Source organism: Odontesthes bonariensis, chromosome 9 (assembly GCF_027942865.1).
Source record: "Odontesthes bonariensis isolate fOdoBon6 chromosome 9, fOdoBon6.hap1, whole genome shotgun sequence".
Taxonomy (NCBI): Eukaryota; Metazoa; Chordata; class Actinopteri; order Atheriniformes; family Atherinopsidae; genus Odontesthes; species Odontesthes bonariensis.
Window position 1 is genome coordinate 30,636,965 of NC_134514.1, and position 15,263 is coordinate 30,652,227.

Here is a 15,263-nt window from a genome sequence, read left to right on the forward strand (position 1 = left end):
TTGCAATTGTTATCAGCACTCTTAATTAACAATTTGGGAGAGCAAAGAGAGACGCTTTTGAGATGAAGGAAGGTACCCAAAGTTAACCATCAAGCTTTCCGTATAGGTTTATTAAGGGAGGAGGGCTCGCCCGGGATTTGAACCCCGGACCTCTCGCACCCTAAGCGAGAATCATACCCCTAGACCAACGAGCCAAAAATTGGACTTTTTGCGTTTCGTGAGAGCACGCGGACAGCTGACGTAGCCATGGAATCCTGGGAATTTGTGATTGCTTTCTTTCTTCTTTGACTTTTCCAGAGTAATGAGCCTATATTGTTTGGAGTTGGCTCTCCCTTCACTCAACGTGAGTGAAGTTATTAGGCACATACCCTGAACAGCCCACAAAAACTCCTGAGACCAATGAGCCAATACTCACCGCCAGGTTCCACCAACTCACATCACATTTTATCAAGAAGCCCAACTTTTAGACAGAACAGGTCTATATCTCCATTTCTCTACCATTGACTTGAAGCGTTTCAATCTGGATTTATAGTACAAATACCAAAACTGCTTTAGATAATACTGCAGAGGATGTGCTTCCATGATACAGGATTACTGACATGTGTGGATCTGTCTTTCAAATTCCAGATAAGAAATTAATTTAAGAAGGTCTTGAAGCAACTTCGGAATGAGTGATGGAGGTTTGAGCTGTATTGCCATATTTGGGGTTTTGATTCCAAATGCATTGAATGTTATAGTCATTGATTCAATCCTTCTCTGATTTGACAGCAAAGGAAAGACACAAGGCCAGTAAACCAGGAAAGGGCTCGTCCGGGATTTGAACCCGGGACCTCTCGCACCCAAAGCGAGAATCATACCCCTAGACCAACGAGCCAAAAGGTGGACTTTTTGCGTTTCGTGAGAGCACGCGGACAGCTGACGTAGCCATGGAATCCTGGGAATTTGTGATTGCTTTCTTTCTTCTTTGACTTTTCCAGAGCAATGAGCCTATATTGTTTGGAGTTGGCTCTCCCTTCACTCAACATGAGTGAAGTTATTAGGCACATACACTGAACTGCCCACAAAAACACCTGAGACCAATGAGCCAATACTCACCGCCAGGTTCCACCAACTCACATCACATTTTATCAAGAAGCCCAACTTTAAGACAGAACAGGTCTATATCTCCATTTCTCTACCATTGACTTGAAGCGTTTCAATCTGGATTTATAGTACAAATACCAAAACTGCTTTAGATAATACTGCAGAGGATGTGCTTCCATGATACAGGATTACTGACATGTGTGGATCTGTCTTTCAAATTCCAGATAAGAAATTAATTTAAGAAGGTCTTGAAGCAACTTCGGAATGAGTGGTGGAGGTTTGAGCTGTATTGCCATATTTGGGGTTTTGATTCCAAATGCATTGAATGTTATAGTCATTGATTCAATCCTTCTCTGATTTGACAGCAAAGGAAAGACACAAGGCCAGTAAACCAGGAAAGGGCTCGTCCGGGATTTGAACCCGGGACCTCTCGCACCCAAAGCGAGAATCATACCCCTAGACCAACGAGCCAAAAGGTGGACTTTTTGCGTTTCGTGAGAGCACCCGGACAGCTGACGTAGCCATGGAATCCTGGGAATTTGTGATTGCTTTCTTTCTTCTTTGACTTTTCCAGAGCAATGAGCCTATATTGTTTGGAGTTGGCTCTCCCTTCACTCAACATGAGTGAAGTTATTAGGCACATACACTGAACTGCCCACAAAAACACCTGAGACCAAAGAGCCAATACTCACCGCCAGGTTCCACCAACTCACATCACATTTTATCAAGAAGCCCAACTTTAAGACAGAACAGGTCTATATCTCCATTTCTCTACCATTGACTTGAAGCGTTTCAATCTGGATTTATAGTACAAATACCAAAACTGCTTTAGATAATACTGCAGAGGATGTGCTTCCATGATACAGGATTACTGACATGTGTGGATCTGTCTTTCAAATTCCAGATAAGAAATTAATTTAAGAAGGTCTTGAAGCAACTTCGGAATGAGTGGTGGAGGTTTGAGCTGTATTGCCATATTTGGGGTTTTGATTCCAAATGCATTCAATGTTATGGTCATTGATTCAATTCTTCTCTGATTTCACAGCAAAGGGAAGACATAAGGCCAGTAAACCAGGGAAGGGCTCGTCTGGGATTTGAACCCGGGACCTCCCGCACCCGAAGCGAGAATCATACCCCTAGACCAACGAGCCAAGATTTGCAACTTTAGACTTCATACGAGTGCCGCGGGCCACAGATAGCAAAAAGATACCCTCGGAAGGTACGTTCGATCATCGAATAGAAACATCCTACAACTTTCAGTTCAGCTCACTCAATGTCAGTGTTGCTTCCATTTTTTTTTATTTCAAAGTTCTCTTATTCTAAAGTGGAGATTAGTTGCCAAAAGTATGTGTAAATCAATCTGTAACACTACAAATCCCAGCTGTGAGTGTAAACTTGTGGAGGGTCAACGTAAACTCCAAGTAAAAGCTGGGATAACGGTTTGTCTAGCTAAAAATTGCACTGTAAAAGAAAAGAAGAGTTGTTCACTTAACTGTCAGTGGCTTTAATTTTGGGGATGTTCAGTCTATGTCCTCAATAACTTCACTCATGTTGAGTGAAAGGAGAGCCAACTGCTACAGCTCCAAACAATATAGTAAGACAGGACATTTTTGCAATTGTTATCAGCACTCTTAATTAACAATTTGGGAGAGCAAAGAGAGACGCTTTTGAGATGAAGGAAGGTACCCAAAGTTAACCATGAAGCTTTCCGTATAGGTTTATTAAGGGAGGAGGGCTCGCCCGGGATTTGAACCCCGGACCTCTCGCACCCTAAGCGAGAATCATACCCCTAGACCAACGAGCCAAAAAGTGGACTTTTTGCGTTTCGTGAGAGCACGCGGACAGCTGACGTAGCCATGGAATCCTGTGAATTTGTGATTGCTTTCTTTCTTCTTTGACTTTTCCAGAGCAATGAGCCTATAATGTTTGGAGTTGGCTCTCCCTTCACTCAACATGAGTGAAGTTATTAGGCACATACACTGAACAGCCCACAAAAACACCTGAGACCAATGAGCCAATACTCACCGCCAGGTTCCACCAACTCACATCACATTTTATCAAGAAGCCCAACTTTAAGACAGAACAGGTCTATATCTCCATTTCTCTACCATTGACTTGAAGCGTTTCAATCTGGACTTATAGAACAAATACGGAAAGTGCTTTAGATAATACTGCAGAGGGTGTGCTTCCATGATACAGGATTACTGACATGCGTGGATCTGTCTTTCAAATTCCAGATAAGAAATTAATTTAAGAAGGTCTTGAAGCAACTTCGGAATGAGTGGTGGAGGTTTGAGCTGTATTGCCATATTTGGGGTTTTGATTCCAAATGCATTGAATGTTATAGTCATTGATTCTATCCTTCTCTGATTTGACAGCAAAGGAAAGACACAAGGCCAGTAAACCAAGAAAGGGCTCGTCCGGGATTTGAACCCGGGACCTCCCGCACCCGAAGCGAGAATCATACCCCTAGACCAACGAGCCAAGATTAGCAACTTTAGACTTCATACGAGTGCCGCGGGCCACAGATAGCAAAAAGATACCCTCGGAAGGTACGTTCGATCATCGAATAGAAACATCCTACAACTTTCAGTTCAGCTCACTCAATGTCAGTGTTGCTTCCATTTTTTTTTATTTCAAAGTTCTCTTATTCTAAAGTGGAGATTAGTTTCAAAAAGTATGTGTAAATCAATCTGTAACACTACAAATCCCAGCTGTGAGTGTAAACTTGTGGAGGGTCAACGTAAACTCCAAGTAAAAGCTGGGATAACGGTTTCTCTAGCTAAAAATTGCATTGTAAAAGAAAAGAAGATTTGTTCACTTAACTGTCAGTGGCTTTAATGTTGGGGATGTTCAGTCTATGTCCTCAATAACTTCACTCATGTTGAGTTAAAGGAGAGCCAACTGCTACAGCTACAAACAATATAGTAAGACAGGACATTTTTGCAATTGTTATCAGCACTCTTAATTAACAATTTGGGAGAGCAAAGAGAGACGCTTTTGAGAATAAGGAAGGTACCCAAAGTTAACCATCAAGCTTTCCGTATAGGTTTATTAAGGGAGGAGGGCTCGCCCGGGATTTGAACCCCGGACCTCTCGCACCCTAAGCGAGAATCATACCCCTAGACCAACGAGCCAAAAAGTGGACTTTTTGCGTTTCGTGAGAGCACGCGGACAGCTGACGTAGCCATGGAATCCTGGGAATTTGTGATTGCTTTCTTTCTTCTTTGACTTTTCCAGAGCAATGAGCCTATATTGTTTGGAGTTGGCTCTCCCTTCACTCAACATGAGTGAAGTTATTAGGCACATACACTGAACAGCCCACAAAAACACCTGAGACCAATGAGCCAATACTCACCGCCAGGTTCCACCAACTCACATCACATTTTATCAAGAAGCCCAACTTTAAGACAGAACACGTCTATATCTCCATTTCTCTACCATTGACTTGAAGCGTTTCAATCTGGATTTATAGTACAAATACCAAAACTGCTTTAGATAATACTGCAGAGGATGTGCTTCCATGATACAGGATTACTGACATGTGTGGATCTGTCTTTCAAATTCCAGATAAGAAATTAATTTAAGAAGGTCTTGAAGCAACTTCGGAATGAGTGGTGGAGGTTTGAGCTGTATTGCCATATTTGGGGTTTTGATTCCAAATGCATTCAATGTTATGGTCATTGATTCAATTCTTCTCTGATTTCACAGCAAAGGGAAGACATAACGCCAGTAAACCAGGGAAGGGCTCGTCCGGGATTTGAACCCGGGACCTCCCGCACCCAAAGCGAGAATCATACCCCTAGACCAACGAGCCAAGATTTGCAACTTTAGACTTCATACGAGTGCCGCGGGCCACAGATAGCAAAAAGATACCCTCGGAAGGTACGTTCGATCATCGAATAGAAACATCCTACAACTTTCAGTTCAGCTCACTCAATGTCAGTGTTGCTTCCATTTTTTTTTATTTCAAAGTTCTCTTATTCTAAAGTGGAGATTAGTTTCAAAAAGTATGTGTAAATCAATCTGTAACACTACAAATCCCAGCTGTGAGTGTAAACTTGTGGAGGGTCAACGTAAACTCCAAGTAAAAGCTGGGATAACGGTTTCTCTAGCTAAAAATTGCATTGTAAAAGAAAAGAAGATTTGTTCACTTAACTGTCAGTGGCTTTAATGTTGGGGATGTTCAGTCTATGTCCTCAATAACTTCACTCATGTTGAGTTAAAGGAGAGCCAACTGCTACAGCTACAAACAATATAGTAAGACAGGACATTTTTGCAATTGTTATCAGCACTCTTAATTAACAATTTGGGAGAGCAAAGAGAGACGCTTTTGAGAATAAGGAAGGTACCCAAAGTTAACCATCAAGCTTTCCGTATAGGTTTATTAAGGGAGGAGGGCTCGCCCGGGATTTGAACCCTGGACCTCTCGCACCCTAAGCGAGAATCATACCCTAGACCAACGAGCCAAAAAGTGGACTTTTTGCGTTTCGTGAGAGCACGCGGACAGCTGACGTAGCCATGGAATCCTGGGAATTTGTGATTGCTTTCTTTCTTCTTTGACTTTTCCAGAGCAATGAGCCTATATTGTTTGGAGTTGGCTCTCCCTTCACTCAACATGAGTGAAGTTATTAGGCACATACACTGAACAGCCCACAAAAACACCTGAGACCAATGAGCCAATACTCACCGCCAGGTTCCACCAACTCACATCACATTTTATCAAGAAGCCCAACTTTAAGACAGAACACGTCTATATCTCCATTTCTCTACCATTGACTTGAAGCGTTTCAATCTGGATTTATAGTACAAATACCAAAACTGCTTTAGATAATACTGCAGAGGGTGTGCTTCCATGATACAGGATTACTGACATGCGTGGATCTGTCTTTCAAATTCCAGATAAGAAATTAATTTAAGAAGGTCTTGAAGCAACTTCGGAATGAGTGGTGGAGGTTTGAGCTGTAATGCCATATTTGGGGTTTTGATTCCAAATGCATTCAATGTTATGGTCATTGATTCAATTCTTCTCTGATTTCACAGCAAAGGGAAGCCACAAGGCCAGTAAACCAGGGAAGGGCTCGTCCGGGATTTGAACCCGGGACCTCCCGCACCCGAAGCGAGAATCATACCCCTAGACCAACGAGCCAAGATTTGCAACTTTAGACTTCATACGAGTGCCGCGGGCCACAGATAGCAAAAAGATACCCTCGGAAGGTACGTTCGATCATCGAATAGAAACATCCTACAACTTTCAGTTCAGCTCACTCAATGTCAGTGTTGCTTCCATTTTTTTTATTTCAAAGTTCTCTTATTCTAAAGTGGAGATTAGTTGCCAAAAGTATGTGTAAATCAATCTGTAACACTACAAATCCCAGCTGTGAGTGTAAACTTGTGGAGGGTCAACGTAAACTCCAAGTAAAAGCTGGGATAACGGTTTGTCTAGCTAAAAATTGCATTGTAAAAGAAAAGAAGAGTTGTTCACTTAACTGTCAGTGGCTTTAATTTTGGGGATGTTCAGTCTATGTCCTCAATAACTTCACTCATGTTGAGTGAAAGGAGAGCCAACTGCTACAGCTCCAAACAATATAGTAAGACAGGATATTTTTGCAATTGTTATCAGCACTCTTAATTAATAATTTGGGAGAGCAAAGAGAGACGCATTTGAGATGAAGGAAGGTACCCAAAGTTAACCATGAAGCTTTCCGTATAGGTTTCTTAAAGGAGGAAAGGGCTCGCCCGGGATTTGAACCCGGGACCTCTCGCACCCGAAGCGAGAATCATACCCCTAGACCAACGAGCCAAGATTAGCAACTTTAGACTTCATACGAGTGCCGCGGGCCACAGATAGCAAAAAGATACCCTCGGAAGGTACGTTCGATCATCGAATAGAAACATCCTACAACTTTCAGTTCAGCTCACTCAATGTCAGTGTTTCTTCCATTTTTTTTAATTTCAAAGTTCTCTTATTCTAAAGTGGAGATTAGTTGCCAAAAGTATGTGTAAATCAATCTGTAACACTACAAATCCCAGCTGTGAGTGTAAACTTGTGGAGGGTCAACATAAACTCCAAGTAAAAGCTGGGATAACGGTTTGTCTAGCTAAAAATTGCATTGTAAAAGAAAAGAAGATTTGTTCACTTAACTGTCAGTGGCTTTAATGTTGGGGATGTTCAGTCTATGTCCTCAATAACTTCACTCATGTTGAGTGAAAGGAGAGCCAACTGCTACAGCTACAAACAATATAGTAAGACAGGACATTTTTGCAATTGTTATCAGCACTCTTAATTAACAATTTGGGAGAGCAAAGAGAGACGCTTTTGAGATGAAGGAAGGTACCCAAAGTTAACCATCAAGCTTTCCGTATAGGTTTATTAAGGGAGGAGGGCTCGCCCGGGATTTGAACCCCGGACCTCTCGCACCCTAAGCGAGAATCATACCCTAGACCAACGAGCCAAAAAGTGGACTTTTTGCGTTTCGTGAGAGCACGCGGACAGCTGACGTAGCCATGGAATCCTGTGAATTTGTGATTGCTTTCTTTCTTCTTTGACTTTTCCAGAGCAATGAGCCTATAATGTTTGGAGTTGGCTCTCCCTTCACTCAACATGAGTGAAGTTATTAGGCACATACACTGAACAGCCCACAAAAACACCTGAGACCAATGAGCCAATACTCACCGCCAGGTTCCACCAACTCACATCACATTTTATCAAGAAGCCCAACTTTAAGACAGAACACGTCTATATCTCCATTTCTCTACCATTGACTTGAAACGTTTCAATCTGGACTTATAGAACAAATACGGAAACTACTTTAGACAATACTGCAGAGGGTGTGCTTCCATGATACAGGATTACTGACATGCGTGGATCTGTCTTTCAAATTCCAGATAAGAAATTAATTTAAGAAGGTCTTGAAGCAACTTCGGAATGAGTGGTGGAGGTTTGAGCTGTATTGCCATATTTGGGGTTTTGATTCCAAATGCATTGAATGTTATAGTCATTGATTCAATCCTTCTCTGATTTCACAGCAAAGGAAAGGCACAAGTCCAGTAAACCAGGAAAGGGCTCGTCCGGGATTTGAACCCGGGACCTCTCGCACCCAAAGCGAGAATCATACCCCTAGACCAACGAGCCAAAAGTTGGACTTTTTGCGTTTCGTGAGAGCACGCGGACAGCTGACGTAGCCATGGAATCCTGGGAATTTGTGATTGCTTTCTTTCTTCTTTGACTTTTCCAGAGCAATGAGCCTATATTGTTTGGAGTTGGCTCTCCCTTCACTCAACATGAGTGAAGTTATTAGGCACATACACTGAACAGCCCACAAAAACTCCTGAGACCAATGAGCCAATACTCACCGCCAGGTTCCACCAACTCACATCACATTTTATCAAGAAGCCCAACTTTAAGACAGAACAGGTCTATATCTCCATTTCTCTACCATTGACTTGAAGCGTTTCAATCTGGACTTATAGAACAAATACGGAAACTGCTTTAGATAATACTGCAGAGGGTGTGCTTCCATGATACAGGATTACTGACATGCGTGGATCTGTCTTTCAAATTCCAGATAAGAAATTAATTTAAGAAGGTCTTGAAGCAACTTCGGAATGAGTGGTGGAGGTTTGAGCTGTATTGCCATATTTGGGGTTTTGATTCCAAATGCATTCAATGTTATAGTCATTGATTCTATCCTTCTCTGATTTGACAGCAAAGGAAAGACACAAGGCCAGTAAACCAAGTAAGGGCTCGTCCGGGATTTGAACCCGGGACCTCTCGCACCCAAAGCGAGAATCATACCCCTAGACCAACGAGCCAAAAGGTGAACTTTTTGCGTTTCGTGAGAGCGCGCGGACATCTGACGTAGCCATGGAATCCTGGGAATTTGTGATTGCTTTCTTTCTTCTTTGACTTTTCCAGAGTAATGAGCCTATATTGTTTGGAGTTGGCTCTCCCTTCACTCAACGTGAGTGAAGTTATTAGGCACATACCCTGAACAGCCCACAAAAACTCCTGAAACCAATGAGCCAATACTCACCGCCAGGTTCCACCAAGTCACATCACATTTTATCAAGAAGCCCAACTTTAAGACAGAACAGGTCTATATCTCCATTTCTCTACCATTGACTTGAAGCGTTTCAATCTGGATTTTTAGTACAAATACCAAAACTGCTTTAGATAATACTGCAGAGGGTGTGCTTCCATGATACAGGATTACTGACATGTGTGGATCTGTCTTTCAAATTCCAGTTAAGAAATTAATTTAAGAAGGTCTTGAAGCAACTTCGGAATGAGTGGTGGAGGTTTGAGCTGTATTGCCATATTTGGGGTTTTGATTCCAAATGCATTGAATGTTATAGTCATTGATTCAATTCTTCTCTGATTTCACAGCAAAGGAAAGACACAAGGCCAGTAAACCAGGGAAGGGCTCGTCCGGGATTTGAACCCGGGACCTCCCGCACCCGAAGCGAGAATCATACCCCTAGACCAACGAGCCAAGATTAGCAACTTTAGACTTCATACGAGTGCCGCCGGCCACAGATAGCAAAAAGATACCCTCGGAAGGTACGTTCGATCATCGAATAGAAACATCCTACAACTTTCAATTCAGCTCACTCAATGTCAGTGTTGCTTCCATTTTTTTTTATTTCAAAGTTCTCTTATTCTAAAGTGGAGATTAGTTGCCAAAAGTATGTGTAAATCAATCTGTAACACTACAAATCCCAGCTGTGAGTGTAAACTTGTGGAGGGTCAACGTAAACTCCAAGTAAAAGCTGGGATAACGGTTTGTCTAGCTAAAAATTGCATTGTAAAAGAAAAGAAGAGTTGTTCACTTAACTGTCAGTGGCTTTAATTTTGGGGATGTTCAGTCTATGTCCTCAATAACTTCACTCATGTTGAGTGAAAGGAGAGCCAACTGCTACAGCTCCAAACAATATAGTAAGACAGGACATTTTTGCAATTGTTATCAGCACTCTTAATTAACAATTTGGGAGAGCAAAGACAGACGCTTTTGAGATGAAGGAAGGTACCCAAAGTTAACCATCAAGCTTTCCGTATAGGTTTCTTAAGGGAGGAGGGCTCGCCCGGGATTTGAACCCGGGACCTCTCGCACCCAAAGCGAGAATCATACCCCTAGACCAACGAGCCAAAAGTTGGACTTTTTGCGTTTCGTGAGAGCACGCGGACAGCTGACGTAGCCATGGAATCCTGGGAATTTGTGATTGCTTTCTTTCTTCTTTGACTTTTCCAGAGCAATGAGCCTATATTGTTTGGAGTTGGCTCTCCCTTCACTCAACATGAGTGAAGTTATTAGGCACATACACTGAACAGCCCACAAAAACACCTGAGACCAATGAGCCAATTCTCACCGCCAGGTTCCACCAACTCACATCACATTTTATCAAGAAGCCCAACTTTAAGACAGAACAGGTCTATATCTCCATTTCTCTACCATTGACTTGAAGCGTTTCAATCTGGACTTATAGAACAAATACGGAAACTGCTTTAGATAATACTGCAGAGGGTGTGCTTCCATGATACAGGATTACTGACATGCGTGGATCTGTCTTTCAAATTCCAGATAAGAAATTCATTTAAGAAGGTCTTGAAGCAACTTCGGAATGAGTGGTGGAGGTTTGAGCTGTATTGCCATATTTGGGGTTTTGATTCCAAATGCATTAAATGTTATAGTCATTGATTCAATCCTTCTCTGATTTCACAGCAAAGGAAAGACACAAGGCCAGTAAACCAGGGAAGGGCTCGTCCGGGATTTGAACCCGGGACCTCTCGCACCCAAAGCGAGAATCATACCCCTAGACCAACGAGCCAAAAGATGGACTTTTTGCGTTTCGTGAGAGCGCGCGGACATCTGACGTAGCCATGGAATCCTGGGAATTTGTGATTGCTTTCTTTCTTCTTTGACTTTTCCAGAGTAATGAGCCTATATTGTTTGGAGTTGGCTCTCCCTTCACTCAATGTGAGTGAAGTTATTAGGCACATACCCTGAACAGCCCACAAAAACTCCTGAGACCAATGAGCCAATACTCACCGCCAGGTTCCACCAAGTCACATCACATTTTATCAAGAAGCCCAACTTTAAGACAGAACAGGTCTATATCTCCATTTCTCTACCATTGACTTGAAGCGTTTCAATCTGGATTTATAGTACAAATACCAAAACTGCTTTAGATAATACTGCAGAGGATGTGCTTCCATGATACAGGATTACTGACATGTGTGGATCTGTCTTTCAAATTCCAGATAAGAAATTAATTTAAGAAGGTCTTGAAGCAACTTCGGAATGAGTGGTGGAGGTTTGAGCTGTATTGCCATATTTGGGGTTTTGATTCCAAATGCATTCAATGTTATAGTCATTGATTCAATTCTTCTCTGATTTTACAGCAAAGGGAAGACACAAGGCCAGTAAACCAGGGAAGGGCTCGTCCGGGATTTGAACCCGGGACCTCCCGCACCCGAAGTGAGAATCATACCCCTAGACCAACGAGCCAAGATTTGCAACTTTAGACTTCATACGAGTGCCGCGGGCCACAGATAGCAAAAAGATACCCTCGGAAGGTACGTTCAATCATCGAATAGAAACATCCTACAACTTTCAGTTCAGCTCACTCAATGTCAGTGTTGCTTCCATTTTTTTTATTTCAAAGTTCTCTTATTCTAAAGTGGAGATTAGTTGCAAAAAGTATGTGTAAATCAATCTGTAACACTACAAATCCCAGCTGTGAGTGTAAACTTGTGGAGGGTCAACGTAAACTCCAAGTAAAAGTTGGGATAACGGTTTGTCTAGATAAAAATTGCATTGTAAAAGAAAAGAAGAGTTGTTCACTTAACTGTCAGTGGCTTTAATTTTGGGGATGTTCAGTCTATGTCCTCAATAACTTCACTCATGTTGAGTGAAAGGAGAGCCAACTGCTACAGCTCCAAACAATATAGTAAGACAGGACATTTTTGCAATTGTTATCAGCACTCTTAAAGGGATAGTTCGGGATATTTGACATGGATCTGTATGGCATCACCATAACCAGTGTCGTGCATTCAAACTGACTTACCCCCGACAGTGTCCTGTGAGCCGAGTTTTTGTCCAGTGTTGGTCAAGGCGAAAGTAGTCCGGCTTGTTTGCTGGGGTCAAGAAATTAGCGCGTTTTTCTTCCCAAAACAGTACGTGTGCTAAAGAGTGATTTATTTCATCACAAAAACCGAAGCCGGCAAAAGTCACTCCTCGTTATCACTTGGGCCCTATACTGTCTCTTATTGTGTATCAGTGCGCACGTCATTCTGACCGCGAGCTGTGCGCACGAGTTCACTTTGTTTACTGCTCGGGAAGATGTCTGACAACGAGAGCGACGAGGAACATATTGACTTCCGTTCAGAGCCAAGGGGGTATCTTTATGAACCCGTTTATACTGAGGAGGAAGTTCGCCAAATGGACTTAGATCGGGCAGAAAGAGAGAGGGTGGACAGAGAAGTGATGGAAACAGAAGCTGGAGCCACTGCTGGAGCTGCGATACCCAGGGTGGCCGACAAATCCTGGTGCACTTGTTTGAAGTGCGAAGTAATGCAGACAGAGGTGGAATGTTACTGCTGCCACGAGTGGGATTTAGTTATGCCCCAGATACAAAACCTTTCCATAGATGAGGATGTCGGCGGCCGCGGGACAGCTGCTGCCTGCATCACAAATAACGGTGACTTCCCTGCACTCCTGAATGCAGGCGTCTGAGAACTTTTTTCCATGTTCCCAAGATCAACTGGAAGAGGCGTCCCAGACCAGCTGGACCCGATGGCCAGTTGTCTGCAGAGTAAGTGTTGAGCACTGCCAAAGAACAGAAAGACTCGTGCGCACAGCTCGCGGTCAGAATGACGTGCGCACTGATACACAATGAGACAGTATAGGGCCCAAGTGATAACGAGGAGTGACTTTTGCCGGCTTCGGTTTTTGTGATGAAATAAATCACTCTTTAGCACACGTACTGTTTTGGGAAGAAAAACGCGCTGATTTCTTGACCCCAGCAAACAAGCCGGACTACTTTCGCCTTGATCAAAACTGGACAAAAACTCGGCTCACAGGACACTGTCGGGGGTAAGTCAGTTTGAATGCACGACACTGGTTATGGTGATGCCATACAGATCCATGTCAAATATCCCGAACTATCCCTTTAATTAACAATTTGGGAGAGCAAAGACAGACGCTTTTGAGATGAAGGAAGGTACCCAAAGTTAACCATCAAGCTTTCCGTATAGGTTTCTTAAGGGAGGAGGGCTCGCCCGGGATTTGAACCCGGGACCTCTCGCACCCAAAGCGAGAATCATACCCCTAGACCAACGAGCCTAAAAGTGGACTTTTTGCGTTTCGTGAGAGCACGCGGACAGCTGACGTAGCCATGGAATCCTGTGAATTTGTGATTGCTTTCTTTCTTCTTTGACTTTTCCAGAGCAATGAGCCTATAATGTTTGGAGTTGGCTCTCCCTTCACTCAACATGAGTGAAGTTATTAGGCACATACACTGAACAGCCCACAAAAACACCTGAGACCAATGAGCCAATACTCACCGCCAGGTTCCACCAACTCACATCACATTTTATCAAGAAGCCCAACTTTAAGACAGAACACGTCTATATCTCCATTTCTCTACCATTGACTTGAAGCGTTTCAATCTGGACTTATAGAACAAATACGGAAACTACTTTAGATAATACTGCAGAGGGTGTGCTTCCATGATACAGGATTACTGACATGCGTGGATCTGTCTTTCAAATTCCAGATAAGAAATTAATTTAAGAAGGTCTTGAAGCAACTTCGGAATGAGTGGTGGAGGTTTGAGCTGTATTGCCATATTTGGGGTTTTGATTCCAAATGCATTGAATGTTATAGTCATTGATTCAATCCTTCTCTGATTTCACAGCAAAGGAAAGACACAAGTCCAGTAAACCAGGAAAGGGCTCGTCCGGGATTTGAACCCGGGACCTCTCGCACCCAAAGCGAGAATCATACCCCTAGACCAACGAGCCAAAAGTTGGATTTTTTGCGTTTCGTGAGAGCACGCGGACAGCTGATGTAGCCATGGAATCCTGGGAATTTGTGATTGCTTTCTTTCTTCTTTGACTTTTCCAGAGCAATGAGCCTATATTGTTTGGAGTTGGCTCTCCCTTCACTCAACATGAGTGAAGTTATTAGGCACATACACTGAACAGCCCACAAAAACACCTGAGACCAATGAGCCAATACTCACCGTCAGGTTCCACCAACTCACATCACATTTTATCAAGAAGCCCAACTTTAAGACAGAACAGGTCTATATCTCCATTTCTCTACCATTGACTTGAAGCGTTTCAATCTGGACTTATAGAACAAATACGGAAACTGCTTTAGATAATACTGCAGAGGGTGTGCTTCCATGATACAGGATTACTGACATGCGTGGATCTGTCTTTCAAATTCCAGATAAGAAATTAATTTAAGAAGGTCTTGAAGCAACTTCGGAATGAGTGGTGGAGGTTTGAGCTGTATTGCCATATTTGGGGTTTTGATTCCAAATGCATTGAATGTTATAGTCATTGATTCAATCCTTCTCTGATTTCACAGCAAAGGAAAGACACAAGGCCAGTAAACCAAGAAAGGGCTCGTCCGGGATTTGAACCCGGGACCTCTCGCACCCAAAGCGAGAATCATACCCCTAGACCAACGAGTCAAAAGGTGGACTTTTTGCGTTTCGTGAGAGCACGTGGACATCTGACGTAGCCATGGAATCCTGGGAATTTGTGATTGCTTTCTTTCTTCTTTGACTTTTCCAGAGTAATGAGCCTATATTGTTTGGAGTTGGCTCTCCCTTCACTCAACGTGAGTGAAGTTATTAGGCACATACCCTGAAAAGCCCACAAAAACTCCTGAGACCAATGAGCCAATACTCACCGCCAGGTTCCACCAACTCACATCACATTTTATCAAGAAGCCCAACTTTAAGACAGAACAGGTCTATATCTCCATTTCTCTACCATTGACTTGAAGCGTTTCAATCTGGATTTATAGTACAATTACCAAAACTGCTTTAGATAATACTGCAGAGGGTGTGCTTCCATGATACAGGATTACTGACATGTGTGGATCTGTCTTTCAAATTCCAGATAAGAAATTAATTTAAGAAGGTCTTGAAGCAACTTCGGAATG

The 15,263-nt window shown here is 42.8% G+C and overlaps 16 non-coding genes across 16 annotated transcripts; all 16 read right to left on the bottom strand.

Annotated features, from left to right (window-relative positions):
• Positions 1-802: 802 nt before the first annotated feature.
• On the bottom strand, positions 803-874 carry trnap-ugg (transfer RNA proline (anticodon UGG)). The gene has a single exon. It is a non-coding gene; the product is annotated as a tRNA-Pro (tRNA).
• A 608-nt stretch (positions 875-1,482) lies between these two features.
• Positions 1,483-1,554, bottom strand: trnap-ugg (transfer RNA proline (anticodon UGG)). Its single transcript has one exon. It is a non-coding gene; the product is annotated as a tRNA-Pro (tRNA).
• Positions 1,555-2,162: 608 nt separating this feature from the next.
• trnap-cgg (transfer RNA proline (anticodon CGG)) lies at positions 2,163-2,234 on the bottom strand. Its single transcript has one exon. It is a non-coding gene; the product is annotated as a tRNA-Pro (tRNA).
• Positions 2,235-3,495: 1,261 nt separating this feature from the next.
• Positions 3,496-3,567, bottom strand: trnap-cgg (transfer RNA proline (anticodon CGG)). The gene has a single exon. It is a non-coding gene; the product is annotated as a tRNA-Pro (tRNA).
• A 1,261-nt stretch (positions 3,568-4,828) lies between these two features.
• trnap-ugg (transfer RNA proline (anticodon UGG)) lies at positions 4,829-4,900 on the bottom strand. Its single transcript has one exon. It is a non-coding gene; the product is annotated as a tRNA-Pro (tRNA).
• A 1,260-nt stretch (positions 4,901-6,160) lies between these two features.
• On the bottom strand, positions 6,161-6,232 carry trnap-cgg (transfer RNA proline (anticodon CGG)). The gene has a single exon. It is a non-coding gene; the product is annotated as a tRNA-Pro (tRNA).
• Positions 6,233-6,814: 582 nt separating this feature from the next.
• Positions 6,815-6,886, bottom strand: trnap-cgg (transfer RNA proline (anticodon CGG)). The gene has a single exon. It is a non-coding gene; the product is annotated as a tRNA-Pro (tRNA).
• A 1,260-nt stretch (positions 6,887-8,146) lies between these two features.
• On the bottom strand, positions 8,147-8,218 carry trnap-ugg (transfer RNA proline (anticodon UGG)). Its single transcript has one exon. It is a non-coding gene; the product is annotated as a tRNA-Pro (tRNA).
• Positions 8,219-8,826: 608 nt separating this feature from the next.
• trnap-ugg (transfer RNA proline (anticodon UGG)) lies at positions 8,827-8,898 on the bottom strand. Its single transcript has one exon. It is a non-coding gene; the product is annotated as a tRNA-Pro (tRNA).
• A 608-nt stretch (positions 8,899-9,506) lies between these two features.
• On the bottom strand, positions 9,507-9,578 carry trnap-cgg (transfer RNA proline (anticodon CGG)). The gene has a single exon. It is a non-coding gene; the product is annotated as a tRNA-Pro (tRNA).
• A 581-nt stretch (positions 9,579-10,159) lies between these two features.
• trnap-ugg (transfer RNA proline (anticodon UGG)) lies at positions 10,160-10,231 on the bottom strand. Its single transcript has one exon. It is a non-coding gene; the product is annotated as a tRNA-Pro (tRNA).
• Positions 10,232-10,839: 608 nt separating this feature from the next.
• trnap-ugg (transfer RNA proline (anticodon UGG)) lies at positions 10,840-10,911 on the bottom strand. Its single transcript has one exon. It is a non-coding gene; the product is annotated as a tRNA-Pro (tRNA).
• A 608-nt stretch (positions 10,912-11,519) lies between these two features.
• On the bottom strand, positions 11,520-11,591 carry trnap-cgg (transfer RNA proline (anticodon CGG)). The gene has a single exon. It is a non-coding gene; the product is annotated as a tRNA-Pro (tRNA).
• Positions 11,592-13,355: 1,764 nt separating this feature from the next.
• On the bottom strand, positions 13,356-13,427 carry trnap-ugg (transfer RNA proline (anticodon UGG)). Its single transcript has one exon. It is a non-coding gene; the product is annotated as a tRNA-Pro (tRNA).
• Positions 13,428-14,035: 608 nt separating this feature from the next.
• On the bottom strand, positions 14,036-14,107 carry trnap-ugg (transfer RNA proline (anticodon UGG)). The gene has a single exon. It is a non-coding gene; the product is annotated as a tRNA-Pro (tRNA).
• A 608-nt stretch (positions 14,108-14,715) lies between these two features.
• On the bottom strand, positions 14,716-14,787 carry trnap-ugg (transfer RNA proline (anticodon UGG)). The gene has a single exon. It is a non-coding gene; the product is annotated as a tRNA-Pro (tRNA).
• Between the last annotated feature and the right edge of the window lie 476 nt (positions 14,788-15,263).